Source organism: Camelus ferus, chromosome 14 (assembly GCF_009834535.1).
Source record: "Camelus ferus isolate YT-003-E chromosome 14, BCGSAC_Cfer_1.0, whole genome shotgun sequence".
Classification (NCBI taxonomy): Eukaryota; Metazoa; Chordata; class Mammalia; order Artiodactyla; family Camelidae; genus Camelus; species Camelus ferus.
The window spans coordinates 32908849-32925066 of record NC_045709.1 but is presented as its reverse complement, the minus strand read 5'-3'; the positions used below and the strand labels follow the sequence as shown (position 1 = coordinate 32925066).

The 16218-nt window shown below is 42.7% G+C and overlaps 1 protein-coding gene across 3 annotated transcripts in view; it reads right to left on the bottom strand.

Moving 5' to 3' along the window:
• NALCN (sodium leak channel, non-selective) overlaps positions 1–16218 on the bottom strand; it is a 265894-nt gene extending 249676 nt beyond the window's left edge. For 2 of the 3 annotated variants that reach the window (XM_032496708.1, XM_032496709.1), the window contains exon 1: positions 15767–16214. The gene's annotated coding sequence lies outside the window, so the exon portion shown is untranslated. Of the gene's footprint in view, positions 1–15766 lie in introns of all 3 variants that reach the window. The other variant, XR_004325878.1, reaches the window with a different exon arrangement.

Here is a 16218-nt window from a genome sequence, read left to right as displayed (position 1 = left end):
AGCTGACCGATCCAGATAAAATACTCAGATCCTTCTCAGAAATTCCCCCTGGGGTTCATTTAACGTGACACCCATGGATATTTATTTCCAACGTAGGACAGTCTCGAGTTGATCTCCTAATTTTGTCCCTGCCGTGGAAGAGGGGAGCCAGAGAGAATGGGGCAGAACCTATTCTAAAAGAAGTTTTGTTTCTTGTATTGAACACTGTGCCTGCATCAGTTCTTCTAAGGACTCTGAAGTGAATCTACTTCACACTGAAGAGGGAGATGATGAGGTGCCGGGGTGCCACTTGAATTTCCACAATTCTGAGTCGCCTACAGCTTGTCGTGTCACCTCCCGTGAGCCATCGCCACCACCTTCCAGCAAAGTAGTCGGTAAGTGCAGTGATGTGCGGGGAGATGCTATAAAGGCGGGTGGTGCCTGACGCCCCTGCAGCCACAGAGAGACTCCTCATTGGCTCAACACCTGGACTGAGTCTTAAAGGAAGGAGAGGCACTAGCATTTTTTGGATATGCACTACGTTTGGGGAACTTAGCAATGATTTTTTATTTTATCTTTACAACTGGCAGAAGAAAGGAAACATCTTGTCCCTTATGCAAGCACAAGAAATCCCAGCCTTGGGGTGGCTAATAACTTGACCGAGGCCACCCAAGCAAACGTGACATCTAAAAGAGGCTCTGTCTGACCACAAATTCTAAGGAGTTCGCAGTGGCCCAAGCTGGTGCTGAGGACAGATGAGGAGAACTTCTAAAGGCAGGTAAGGGAGGGTAAGGTCCTCCAGGCAGTGCGCGGCCTCGTGGAGTCAGGGAATGGCAGTAGTTTTAGCACCAGGAATGTTCACTGGCTCTCCTGCCCGCTGCTCCTGGGGGCTGGAGAAAGGACCCCAGCCGAGGACAGGGAGTGGCCATTCAGTCCTCGTAGAAGCACGAGAAGATCAAGAATGAGTCTGTAGTGTGGGTAACTACGTGCAATCTTCACCAGGAAAGAGCACAGACGCTCAGAACAAATCGCCTTTGACCTGATTCCCTAGGCTGGAGCGACCACCTCGACGTCTCTTCTCCTCGATGCACCTCCTGCAGGTGCGTCTGCCTGGCCCTCCTATTCCCAGAAGAAATCAAGCTAATTGGCTTTAAGCTGCACTAGGTATTTCCAGGCGGTCTTGCCCTGAATACCGGATTTGAATATGGGTTTTGCAGGAGGCGGCACTAATTAATTTTATTTTACATAATTGGAGTTAGGGACTCTTGACATCGATATGTAAATATATGCAGAATATTCAAATTAAGCTTGTTCTCTGATTTACTGTGGGGGGCAAACATCTGGTGGCCTCAATTTGGGATGCTTCTTGAATGACAGTCTCCTATGTATCCAAAAGCTGGATACAGAATCTTTTAGAAATCCTTCAACATGACACAACGCAAAGGAGGATGTAAAGAACGGTTTTGCAATGTTGCTCTAAGATGATACAAAAAAATTTATCGGCTGAGCTACTAGTGATAATACCTTTCCACTGCGCCAGTGGAGACACGGGCAGACGGCCATACTGCTCTTGTGATATGGTCCTAAGTCAAGGTCTGAAAAATTTCTGAGGTATAACTGACATCTCCACATGTGAATTCCAGGCACCCTTTATTATAAATATCCCATCTGGAGCAAAACCAATTTTTGATTATGGATTTGTTTATCTTGGAGAAGCAGACATCAGAATTTATGTTTTAAGAATTTCCATGATGGCTATATTTGAGCCACCAAAACAGCACAACTATAATGAATGACATTAGCTGTCATCCACTGCCACCCTAGCTTTACCGAATACCTAAGTGCCACCAAATCAAACAATGCCCAAGAAAACCTGGGTATTCCTCCCACGCGTTAAAACTCAACAGCCAGCTCCGGGGTCACTGAAATTCCAAACGATTCAAGAACATTAAATATCATGTAAAGCATCCAAGTAGCAAAATAAGTTCACATTACAAACATACAAAGAATCCAAAATTCATGTGAGGCGATTGATTGTAATAATTTTCCTTTATATGCATAAATATTGTCTTACCCATTCATTCATGTTGAATCCGTATAACTGAGTACAGCAAACCTACTGTCCCCGATAAAGACCAGCAGGGATACTGAAGCATCCTGGGTAAGCTTATAATTTTGATCAGAAATTGTTTCTGTGTACCATAGCCTTACCACTATTGCGTATTTATAACCCATTTTTTTCTCTGTTTACAGACATGTCCTTCATAAGGCAGTGCACTCAGTTTGACAAGCGTGGTTTCCAGTAGCTTTTTCACACTTATTAAAAGTAGTCGGTATTTAAATCAATCCACCGTGGGAGGCGGCTGCACAGTAACAGTATGCTCACTGATCTGTCTCTTACTTGGAAACAGCTAGTGGCAATTCAGGGAGAAAAGACACTGGTTCGTTGCCCTCTTTTAAATGGTTAAAATCCAGTTTCGTATTCTGTGACAGCAACATTTCACTCCCACTGGCTTACGTGGGCCGTAGGTCACTCCAGCTCTCTCTTGACCAAACTGAAAGCAATACATGCAGTTTCCTTTAACCGTGAGGCACTTGTAACGCTATGGGTTATAACTCTCTCGGGTTTGCATGACTCTTGAATCTTCTGTCTTCTAAATTATGGTTTCCAGCATGTCCTTTACCTGCTGTCCCGTGCACCCATCCTCTGTACTTAACCCCTTAAATGAGCATCTGTTCCCACAGATTCCATCACCATCTGCTGGAGTCCAGCATCTCCTATTACTGAGGGACCTACTCACGCGGCTTCTCCTTCAAATGTAGCCACGCCAACACCGTCATCACTTAAAAATCAACAGGGCAGGTGCGAGCGGTCAGACATCCTTCTGCTTCACCCTTTCCTCTCATTTCCCAGATCCTACTGCCCTGAACTTCTCAGGCCCCCACAGGCAGGTCCCCACATGTGAGAGAGTCTCTTGTCCCAGATTCTCACTGGTGAGAAACTTCTCTCTGCACCCCTCATTCCTCATGTTTCCAAGCCCTCTCTCCCTTAATCCTCGTTACTGGAATGCTTTCTAGGCCATGGGACCTTGGGTCTGGACTGCCACAAATATCACCCTTTTTAATACATTGTGGTCCTTTATATCAAAATCAAAAACTTCCCCGCACATGGATATGGTCTCTCCTATACCCCAGACAGCCTCAGCTTATCTTCCTGTTTCCCATTCATTCATTCACACAGAAAACATTTTGCATCCATTGTGGTATCAGGCACCATGATGTGTGCTGGGCACAGAGCAGGGAACAGCAAAGGCATTCCTGGAAGTTCTCTGGCTTTATGTTTCAAGGACACTGAGACCCACTGATTTTCACCCGCTCTTCTTCCACACTCACACTCACGCCCTCCACTTGAGTTGGCCAAACATACCATTATCTGCCATCCCCCAACCTTTCTCAGCTATTTCAGCTTCTGATCCCAGCTGTGTCCCCTCTGCTGTCTGCTGCCACACCAGGGCTTTCTATTCCCTAACTTACCTCACAAGGAGTTTCTGTCTGTGTGTGTGAGTTGTTTGTTACAACTGAAAGATTTGATACCTGGGAATACAAAGTGTGGACAAGATACTCAGCCATGAAAAAAGAATGAAATAATGTCATTTGCACCAACATGGATGAAAACTGAGATGATCATACTGAGTGAAGTCAGACAGAGAGACGAAGATAAATGTCATATGATATCACTCATATGTGGAATCTTAAAAAATAGCACAAATGAACATATTTACAAAACAGAAACAGACTCAAAGATGTAGAAAACAAACGTACGGTTACCAGGGGGAAAGAGGAGAGGAGGAATAAATTAGGAATTTGGGATTTGCAGATACTAACTACTATATATAAAATAGAAACAATATGGCCCTACTGTATAGCATGGGGAACTATATTCAGTATCTCGTTATAGCCTAACATGTTAACGAATATGACCAAGAATGTATGTATGTGTAAGTGAATCACTATGCTGTGCACCACAACATGATCAATCAACTCTACTTCAGTAAAAAAGTATAGATAAGAGAAACATACCTCCAGTAGACCTACAGCATCTATTTTATTCTCTGAATCCCCAAAGAAGACAGAAGTCACTGATTTACTTTTAGTCATTAGGTGTCATTACAACTGGGACACATCCAGGTCAACCATTCTTCTGGTCGGTGATGTGCACAAACTCTGGAGCCTTTATGAGTTCAAGTAGAATCATTTCTCTACCGTCCTAGTTAAGACACGCACACATTTAACCACGGCCTTTTATCTCACTGCCATCACAATTTGGGAAGGAAATTAAGAAAGCAAAATTTCAATAATATCCCTCCAACTTCTCACTCCAGGCTTTCCATTTTGTCTTTGGAAGAGGAGCCTTCACTGCCAGCAGAGGCTTCGCACTTATGCTTGCATAAATACATTCATTGAAAAAAAGAAAAAGAATCACCCAAACCATTGCGTTAGGTGATGTGGATTTAGTGCTAACAAGACACACTTGGTCTCTCTCCTCCTAGAATTCCTGAATGCCCTGTGCTTCTGACACAGCAGACGTGTTTCATTAAAAGGCAGAAGAGCTCATTAATTAAGCCTCAGCCCACTATGCGCTCACTCTGCAACCTCCACCTGACGGTTTTCTTGTCCATTCACTACCTTACTGTTAGCTCCACACCATCTCCGATTAACCAGCTGACTCCCAGTGCTCCTTGGTATCTGTGCTGCCAGACACGATGAGACGCCCACGACGAGCAGGACCACCACCAACTGGTCCTTTCCTAGACCTCAAATACCTAAACCTTACGTTAAATTAAAAGAAAATAATTTTATTTGTATTTCCATTACACAAACTGTATGAATTTGTGATTAAAAAAAAAATCAGAAAGTAAAAAAAAAAGGAAAACAAAGTGAAACCCATCAGGAATTCCACTTCCGGGAACTCAGCTGCTTTGGCAAAGTGTCTGTTGAGCATGTGCGTTGTGCCAGCCTATCAGCAAAGCGCTGCAGACAAGAGTGAGAATAAAATATCCCGTCACCTCCTGAAATGTCCTTTAGCTGGGGCGCTTACTCTTCAAAGGGACAAGGAGTGTATCTCTTAGTATTTTCTTTCCATATACTGCATTTTTTCCATGCATATATTAGTTTTTAAATATTTGTGCTTAAATATTGTTTTGTAATCAGTGTTTTTTTTTTCATCTAGCAGTATTCCTGTGAAATCTCTGTCAATAAATATGCATGCACAGAAAACCTAACTGGGAGCAAATACTACCTTCAAACAGCTACCCCTCCTTGTCTTTCTTGTCTCCTAAGCTCACCCTTATGTGTGCAAAGTCTTGCCAGGTAAACAGGCACAAGCACATCTTCTAGACCAGGCACCAATCTTGAATTTGTAGTTGAGAAAGGTATTACTGTGTATTTTGGATGACAACTGAATTCAATGTTAACAATTTTTTTATTTGAGCATTATGAACAATTCTTATTTCAAGTATTTCTATTTCTTCCTCTTTTTTTTAAAAACAGCCACAGAACCCAAAACAACAAACCACCAGATATTTATACTGGAACAACAGTTTCCTGCCTTTTCCCATATCCATATTGAAATCTTCCGCTGTGCTTCAGCACATCGTAATAACAATTAGAAGACAAAAAGGGATGTGTATTCCTCATGCTGGAACTGTCAAAAGTTAGTTTTTCATAAAGTTATACTGTTCATTTTGTCTGGCCAAATTTTCTTCCCACAGAGGACATGTCCATTTGGAACAAATTAATACAGCATTATACATTTTATGTTCATGTTTATGCATATGCATAAACATAAAACTTAGGTTTTAAGTTAGGGGGAAAAAATCCACTATTTTTGTCTTGTTTTTTGTTATCCCAAATCCTTCTGCTCTGCCTCAGGCTTCCCTAGCACTCGCCCCTCCTCCAACTCCTTTGATGACTGCACCTCTCTCTGCCCCGCGGAGCGTCCTTCCACTCCAGCTCAATGGCTAAAACTCCTCCCCTAGTTCTTCCAGCCCAGATCACCTTGGTTCTTGGCTGTGGGTACCGAAGACGCGTGTCCCATGCTCTCTGGGCATCTTGCACCCCCCTCCACTGGCTCCCCTCCTGCAGCCTCCACAGCCTGGCATGGGGTACCTCCCACACTGGATTCCAGCAACCGCCGGGTCTCCTGTTCAGTGATGCTCAGTAACTGCTTTTCCAACTTAACAATCAACAGTGCTTCAGGGAAAGTGTTAAAGACAGAATTTGAAGTAAAACTGAATAGGTATTCCCTAGTCTGAATGCTTTATAAAGAAGAAAACAGTCCTCAAACACACACACACTGAGAAATCTTAAAACACACACACACACACACACACACACACACACACACAAAGGCGATGAAATGCTTTGGAAGATACAGAAGTTCCCATGGTAAAGCAGTGAGCTCACCAGCTGACTTCCTCCCAGATTATGTTGACTGTCATGTAGAAAGAGACTCCTGCCAACAAGGATGTTTACTGAGGGCTTATTTTGTGCCAGGCCTGGCTTTAAGCATGTCGTATATCTTGTCTTTCAGTTCTTAAAAAGAACCATTCCAAAGATAAAGAAACTTAGCTACAGAGATAAGCCAGGAGAGGAACCAAGACGAGGTGGCTTACAGAACTATTAAATTAAAAATTAAGTATATTATAAAATAGACAGGTAATAAGAATACTTTCCCACATATTCTAATCAGACAACCTGGTAATTCTAAACTCTCTTGGCATCAACTATTGTTTGTGAAAATTCAACAGACATTCTCATCTCCTAAAACTGAATCCGATTGTATTATGGGATTCATTTTATAGTTATTCCAGCCACATATTTATTAAAATGTGTCTATTTTTTTCTGGCAAGAAATCATCAACCTTCTCATCAAATCTACCTAAATGTTGCTTTCAGGTTTCCCAAGTCATTATTCATTTATCCAGCCTCTGTCCTGGAGGGTGAATCCTAGAAATACTCCATAATGCTTTTATCATTGATTCTTTAAATTTTGAAAAAAAGATGAGAAAAAAGCATTTTCTAACTCCCGTCTGATAACCTTACATCATGTACAAAAGAGACAGCTGTCTTCACTACCCAAAGATGACAGATTTCTTCGTTTCCTAGAGTTAGTTTTAGTCTCATAAATTCTTGACCGAATGTGCTGAGAATATGAAAACTAGAAAATAGATCTGACTTATCACATGTGGGCGAAGGAGCGTACGCTTTTCTGCAGAGACTGTATTAGGGCGGAAAGAAGAGATCTACTGAGAGAAGTCCTTCTGTCATACTTCAAATCCAAAGCTCAGAATACCATCGGGTTGTGATTCTGTCCTGTAGATTTCTTTGTTCTTCCAGCAAGGAAATCCAAACAAAACAGACGCTACCAATCAGAAGTTAGCAAATGGTAGCTGCTAATTCAACAAAAGAACTGTTTAATCTAAAAGTTTCCAATAATAATGTGTTGGCCATCCCAAGAGGTGGCCTACTCCTTTCTGGATGTTCTCAGAGAGAATGACTCCATACCTATTGTGGAGTTTGTGGGAAGGACTTCTGCTCTGTCTGGGAGTTTGCAATAGATTCCATTCCAAGAGGCTGCCAATGATAAAATTTATTGACACATTCTTGAAGCTGCTCATAATTCATGCATTTTATCAACTCTTAGGGTAGGGTGGTGGTCCATCAACCACTGTACATAATTTTAGAAGAGAATCAAGCTTAAGTGTTATGCATTCACTTTTTCACTTGAAAGATGAGAGCAAACATTTATTGAAAGCTGGCTTTGTGCCAGGCACTATCCCAAAGTCTTAATCTCTCTTCAAAGCAGTTCTCAGTATTATCCCCATTGTACAGATTAAAAGTCTGAGGCACATTTGCCCAGATCCACATAAACTGGAAGCAAGTTTAGAACCCAAGGAATGTTATTGGGAGACCAGAGAGGCAGGGGAGGGAGGGAGTGAATGGGCAGAGAATTTGACTCTTACTTTTTAACTTCAAGGAACTTCATACAATTCAGATGTTTTCAATGATGAATTTCATTCATAATTTCTTTAAGGCAAGTAAAATATGAAAATCATCCATTTTTACGCATAACAAATTATACCTGACATTTTCTGAGGGTTTATGATGTGTGAGGCTAAGAGCTTTGAGTAGATTATCTCATACACTTCACCCATGTCCTAGGGAAGTAGGTGTCTCTGTTATTTCTATTTTACAGAGGACACTGAGGTTTAGGGAGGGTAAGTGCCTTACCCAAGGTCACTTTCTGACCTTTACCCTCATGATATTCAGTTGTCCATATCTTTCAATCTGACCTTTCCAGGGCTTTGCCAATAGACCTTTCTCTTTTCCCAGAGAACAGAGATGGGAGTCTCCAAGTTCTTGCCTCTCCCAAATCTGAGTAGTGAAACTAAATTAGAACAAGGCAGGACCTAGCCTGCGATGCCTGGGGGCAGGCAACTCCTGTTCCCTGAGTATCCTCTGCTCAGGAACTTCAGTGGGCACAGTGTGATGCATCCTTCTGTCTAATCGAGTCCTTGTGGTTGGAGGAAAGGCCAGCAGCTGCCTGAGTCCTAGGTCTGCCTTAGCCACGCAGCAGAGCACATCACTTTGGCAGGAGAACTAAGACATCATTAAAGTTTGAGCACAGATCACAGCAGCAGCCTCTCCTGTATCTCTCTGCCTCTCTCTCCCCAAATGCATTTTTCATTTCGGTGCTCACTCATCTACGCCCTGCAAAAGCAGAGTGTTAGACACATGGTCCCGTCTCAGCGGGACTGCAAGGGCCACCCAAGATGGGCCACCAAACAGGGGAAGCCAAACATGTCAAAGGGCCATCTCCAAGCACAGGCTCTTCTTTCCTCTTTTCCTTTTATCAACACACTGATTAAAAACAGAAAATGCTTCCTTACTTTTTATACTGAGTCTACTTCCTAATTCCCAAAGGAAAGTTGCATTTTTTTCCTGGTTTTTTTTCTACCAATACCTCAAAACTGTGTCATGACTTCATCAAGGATTCTGTTCTATTTCATGTTTGACTGTGAAAATTGAATTTTCTTTCATCTTTACAAGTCAATGGATTTGGTAAAGGAATTCAGGAGAGACAATGATATCCCAACAGCTTTTTGTCACTGCACCCTGCCTGCCGGACTAAAACAGCCCAGCAGTAGGGGATGGACAGGAGAGTTGTATTTGTGTCACCTAAATCTCTGTCCTGATCACACATTGAGGCAATCAGCTCCCACATGTGGCCAGAGAGGCCGCTCTCCCACCTCAACTCAGAAAACTCAGTCAATCCTTTCAACAAGCCCTAGCCTTTCACTCCAAGTTTAGAAAGTTTATGCAATTTTAATTTATTTTCTTTACTTAGTACAATTTTATTTATTTATTTAGGGGGGGTAATTAGGTTTGTTTATTTATTTATTTTAAATCTTCATTAAAAATAGGTACTGGGGATTGAACCCAGGACCTTGTGCATGTCAAGCACACGCTCTACCACTGAGCTGTATCCTCCTATCCCATGCAATTTGAATTTTGTGAGTTATTCTAGGTATAAGGTAGGTGTATGAAAAAGCTGAGAAAAGACCATCAGAACCAAAAATCCCTGCAGGTTGGTAGTGTGACTTTGTAAGAAAGCCCAGCTTCCTCCAGGAAGTAGCAGGGCCTTTAATGGCAGTTCATTGACAGGCAGTTTATTTGAATAAAGTGCTACTATCATATAAGCATTGTAACAAATCAGAAAAGGAGATTATCTTTTTTACTGAAGTTGCTTAAGCTGTGATGGATCTGCAGAGGTTGGGCAAAGAAGATGGACAGTTAAAACAGCGGTTTTCTAACCCCTTCCACACTGCACTTAAATAGTATGGGAAGTCAAAAGCAACTATTAATTCACATGTGTGTGGTTGTATAATTTTTGTAATACGAATTCACAAAACTTGGACAAAGAAGGTGAATGGTTTAAAATAGTAGTTTCCAAAGATCGCTAACATGTGAATCATCCAGGGAGGTTGGTAAGCATTCTCGACCATGGGCATCCTTCACCTCAGACACACTAAATCAGAACCCTGTGGGGTGGAGTATGAAAAATGGTGTTTTTAAACAACATTCCCCACATCCCAGCACTGGTCCCAAAAGTGATGGTATCAGTGGTCTAGATGCTCAGAAGAGCATTTTAACATCTGTAAAGTTTTAACACCTATAGAGTTTACATTTGATAGTCAAGCCAGATTGGGGGAAAAATAAGAGAGATTAGTATAAACAATAAAAGCAAAATACACACCTAGGACAAAAAATGTGATTCATAACTGAATGTATATACAGTATATACTATCTAAGTTGTCATCAGAGAATTTCAGAATTGTCTCAAAAAAACAGCTATATGGATACATATGATACACAAGAAAACATTTTTGTCTTATGAGAAGGTAACTAAGAAATCTGGTTTGTCCTTGACTTTTCTACAATAATTTCCTTGCCTAGAATATACCTTTAAAATGGCTATTCATTTCTTGAAGGAAGGAAGCAAAAAAAATTGTCTAGTTCAACAAATTAGCTTTTAACACTGCTTTAAATTTTTACTTAATAAAAAAGTAGAAAACTGTTTTGAGGCTCCCCGGAGTTTAAAGCTTCTTTTCTCCTTAAAGTACTGACATACGGAATTGAGAGAAATGGAAAGAGTAATTCAACAAGCTCTAGTTCTGAAATTTTAAACCCTTATTTACAATATTTATCATAATCTCTGTGCTTTAGCTCCTGGGAGGAATAGTTAAAGAAGTTTCCGTACTTGAATTTTTTTTTAACCACAGGCAAATTTTAAAACACATATTTGATAGTATTTTAAGCCATCACTGACTTGTATCTTGTCTGATACAAATTTGTATCTTGTCTGACACAGGCCTCCATAATTTGTACTTTTCAGAAATAACAAAACATTTAAAAAATCCTTCCTCTACTTCAAAGAGGATATGTGAAGCTGATCTCCTGTGGATTTCATAATAATAATAAAGAACAGATAAAGAAATAATGAAGCAAAGGATCTAACCTATAAATTCTGTCAACCTAAGTTAAAGGAGTAATAAGCCGTTCTACGAACGCATCACAAATAGCACCAACAATACCCACAATCACCCGAGCTCAAGGTCCTGGATTCATTCTTCACCCGCCCCTCCCTTTCATTCTGTTGGTTCAGCCACCAAGATCTGTTAGGATTTGTTCCCTGATAAATCTCCACCGTCCACCTCTCCATTTCCATGATGACAGTCTGATGCCAGTTTCTCATCCTTAGAATTTCACACCCAATTTCCCCAACACCTTCCTTCACTGGCCCTCATTCTTATTTATCTCCTTCTTGACCTCATCCTTAGTTCGGGTCACCCTGACACCTCCTATGGACAGCTGTAGACTAAGAGGCCTTAAAGACTGGAATGCTGGCTTTTATTTTTTTTTATAACAGATCTAAAGCTTTTCTGTCTTATCATGAACCCATTCATGTTTTTCCTCTTTCTTCTCCAGTTCTCTTTTGTTGTTTTCTTTATTTCCTAAGCTGAAATGCTGCTTCCTCATCCTGCTGTAGGTCACAGACCCCTTTGAGGAAACACTGCCTCTAAGGACCATGCTGTCCACAATGAATACACACAGGAGTACTGGTGGCTGTCTAGAGAATAATGCTGGGATAATCAGCATACATAAATAAAAAGCCTGTAATTAGAACTTTATTAAAGATAGTAATTTTTATTATTTTAAGGTCTTTTTTTCTCATTTAATTACTTTTTGAACTGTTGTTCTGTTTTTACATAATTCTACCTCACCTTTTTTTTTTTTTTTTGGTAGCACATGCCTAGTATGTATTTCTTCATCTTTTTTATATTTCATTTTGAGCCATATTCGTACCATAAGAGAATGGTCTTCCGGTATTTTTCAGAATCACACATTTCCAGTATATTATTTTCCTGCCGCTTTAATTTTGGAGAAGAGAATGAAGCCAGTCTAACTTTTCCCTTGTGTGTAGTTTGTTTCCACTTGAGCAAAATAATGCTGGAATATTTTCCTTTTTCTTATTTTTCAAATTCAAAGTGTTCACCAGGCTAGATTTGATGCTAGATTTCAATTAATTGTTTTCTGGTCCATGATAACCCACCTTCATCTGCATACTTGTGGGTTTTTTTTTTTCATTGAAAGGAAAATAATTATGATATGTCACTTAGAACAAGGCCTGTGTTCCATTTGCTCTGATCTCCCTGTCAGAAAGACCACTGATTTGTGTGTCTGTGTTGGCTGTCTTCCATACACAGCATCCTTGCCCCAAACAAAGACCTCTTTTCATCTCTTCCCTTTGCATAATTGGAGATAAGTCTGACTCTTGATCTCCACATAAAAGATTCCCTTGGCTGCAGTGTTCTGACTTTCCATACTTTTAATTCTCCTGGGCTCCCGCCTTGAACCCCAGTCCTGCCCTCTCCCTCTGGACCCTTGGGGTCAGTCCCTGTCATCTGAGCACATTCTTTTCGGTGGGGCTGCCCTTGCCCTGGGGTATCGTGGAGAAATTACTTCAGAAGTTAAGCAATTCTGTCTTACCAAGAAAATTCTCCGACTTTAGCCTTTACCTCTTCATATTAAAGGCTTCTGCAGAAGCTCTGTTCCTTATTTGTTGTGCAAATCTCTGAGGTAGAAGATTGTGACCAGAGCCTTAGTTTTACCCATCAGCTCCATCAGTCCAGCTCCATCTGTACTGAATCTACCAGAAAGGCCCTGGAGTTCATACAGCCTAGGAGCAAACGGTCTTCTTGTTCCTGAACCTACAGGGTTCAGGTTTCTCACTATATAAATTCCTTTGATCATTTATTTGAAGCCTGGGTAAGAAGTCCAAAAGCAGCATTAGATGCCTGAGCTCAAAAAATTGTTTTTTTCCCTAGAAGACCTCACATTTACTTATTCAGATTACAACTTTTCTAGCATTGCTACTTTGATTTTACTGTAAGAGGTGTGTTTTATCATCTGGATTTCAGATGAATTTGTTAAAGGTCAAATCTTTATACAGTGCATAGCTCATAGATCCAAGCTATTATTTTATCTTCTATTATTCCTGTAAAGAGGGAAGGGAATCCACAAATACTAAAAAGAAGGCAGATTTACCTCAGGAAGCATACAAAGCATCTTATTCAAAATTATAATCTTTAGGAAACCAACTTGGAGATACGTATATATCCATGACATATAATATATATTATATATATCCATATAACTTATATATACTGTATATCCACATAGTAATTTAGATAATCCATTTTTTTCCAGGAACATCATTGTTTAGAATTGATCGTGAAAAAATAACATCCAGCAGAAATAAATCTCTATACACTAACAATCTAATGGGACATTATTTATAATGATGAAAAGTTGGAAAAAGCAAATGTCCAACGACTGAGGTGTGTCTGTACAAGTGAGGTGATTTTCATGGGGTATGGTCTTACATAGTCATTTATAATTTTTTAAAGAAGAAAACTGTAGAGAAATATGAAAAAAAGGCTTATGAGAAATAAGCATATAACAAAGCTTATGAGAAATAAGCATATAATAAATGCTTATTAGAAATAACTAAATGGCAAAACCAGTGACAAAATGCACAACACCATGACCACAATTACACAAAGTTGTATAGTCTTAAAAACACACAGGCAGTACACTCTTCTGTGTTAGGTTGTTGGGACCATGGCTGTTTATTCTTTCTCTATCATTTCTGTCATTTCTACCATGTCTGATATTTTTAATTGAACAGATAAATTTTAAAATGTTAAATGTTTGCACACAAAGAGTTTTGAAGGTGTAGAAACTTCTTGCATGAGTCCTTGTGACAGGTAGGTATCACACAACATGAGAGTCAGGCTTTAAAATGCTGAAATAATTTTGGAAGGGAGCAATTCATAATTTCTTTAAGCTCAAGGTCATCGTTTCCAAACCAAAACTAGAAAATAGGCTATATGGTTGTCTATTCACTTCAATATTTGTCTTTCCTGGCAGATTCGTAGGGTCTGGTCGGTATCTTTTCCTCACTGAACCCCTAGCCCCTGGCCCAGTGCCTGGCTTACTTTAGGACAGAATGTTATGGGGAGATTGATTTTTTTTTTTTCCTTCACAAACTTGAAATCCACGTGTGACTCTTCTCTGGGATAAATGCACACAGCCACGAATATCCTGAAATTATCCCAGCATCACTGATAAAGGTTGAAACAAATACATCCATGCCTGCCCACGTGCCCACACATACACATATTCACAACGTACCCCGGAAGAGAAGAGAAGCAAACAGAACACATTTCAAAGAAATGCCGTACTGGAAAAAAGAAGAAAAAAATGCTACACAAAACTTCAGTTCTCTAAACTGCAAGCAAATGGTACTATTTCGAGTAGTTTTTTTCTTTCAAAGTACAATTATTTTTCCTCTTTTGACTATCTTGCGCATCATAGCCATAGGTTTACCACCATTTCACATGACTTGTCTTCAATTTTTACGGAGCCTCTAGTATCCTTATCGGTGACCGCACGCCTGTTCTGCCAAAATGTCTCTTCTACCAACGCGAAGGGGGTCCAACCAGCCTGTTCACTTTTTCATTTTTCTCCCAAGCCTGACACTGCCTTCACTTTGGTTTTAACAATAGCTGGGTCAAAGTCCCACAGAATGAAAGCCCACCAATTAGGAAATGCGTTTTTGTTGTTATAGAGGATTGAGAAGCTACGATTTTTATTTGCAAGTGTTGAAATTTAATCTCTGAATGTAAAAAAAGAAAACTTGGTGTACATCTGGCTTGGAGATAACTTCTAGAATCTACCCTCTCCTCTCCTCCTTAATATCAAGTCACAGCTGGAGCTATGAATATATGACTCTTCTTTTTTTAATAGCCACCTGTTCATTTCTGATCCTTATTAAAGGTCTTCACCAACCCTGGCCTCCTTAGAGACGGTCACCGAGACTCCACTCCCTCTGACCGCCAGGGAAATCCAGGCCTAGCTGATGGCCGGACAAACATGAGATTAAGAACACATCCTTCCGAGGCCTGAACCTGGGGGTGCCTGAACCAGAGCCTTGATAATATATTCCCTGAACAGCTGGGACTGAAATGGAAAGATTTACCCTACGGTATTTCAAGCGTTTATCCGGACCTGAGTTTCAAGGTATCACACTATCCTGAAAGAGGAAAATTCGAGAAAACCCTGCTCAGCGTCTGGGCCCACCTACACTAGTCTCTTAAGGGCCGTACGACAAAACCGGCGTGGCTTTGGCAGGACACTACTTTGCTGGCCCCGTGGCCCCTAATGACGGCCGCTCAAGCAGGCCAATGAATAAACCGAGGGCTCTGACGCGCAGGGCGACAGGGCCGGGTGGGCAAGGCCGCCTCGGGACCGCGCGGGAGCGGGCGGCCCCCCAACCTGCGCGTCCTCCTCACCCCTGAGGAGCGGAGGGGCCGGTGCAGCCGTGGCCGCGGCCGCGCTGCGCACCCGCCCCCCCAACCCCCAGCCACCTGTCCCCTACGTGCCCGCGGGGCAGGCCGAGGTCTGGCGGCCCCGGGCATCCGGCGCCCACCCGCGCGCCTCCGAGGCCGGGAAGGCCCGCGCTGGGTCCCCGCCGAGGCTGGGGCGCCTCCTCCGGCCCCCCCTCACTCCCCGCGCCCGGCCCTCGCCCCCCGCGCCCGCCGGCCTCGGCCTGGGCCGGGGTGACCGGCGCGCCCCCGGGCCTCGGGCGGCCGTGACCAACCTGTAACCCCCGTGCTCGGCGCGCTCATGGTCCCGCGGGTGCGGCGGCGGCGGCGGCGGCGGCGGCGGCGGGCGGCGGGCGGGGCGCGCACCCACCGCGGGGACGCGGCCCCTCACCTCCCGCGGCTCCGTGGGCGCGCGCCTCCCGGCCGGTGCGGCGGCTCTGCGCTCCGCGTTGCTGGCGCTGCTGCCACCCGGGCGGCCCGGCCTGCCAGCGCCGGGAAGGGGGCGGGGGCGGGGGCGGGCTGGGGGCTGAGGGCTGAGGGCTGTTTCCTTTGGGCCTTTTTGTTGTTGTTGTTAAATCAGAGTTGGCTTTGCCGCGGGGGCTGGGATGCTGGATGCAGCTGGGGCTGAAGGGAGGAGAAGGCAGAGGAGGCTGCGCTGCGGTGGGTGGGGAGCCGGTGCGAGCAGGTTCCTGCTCTGGCTGCCACCGTCAGCCTCACAGCAACAGTT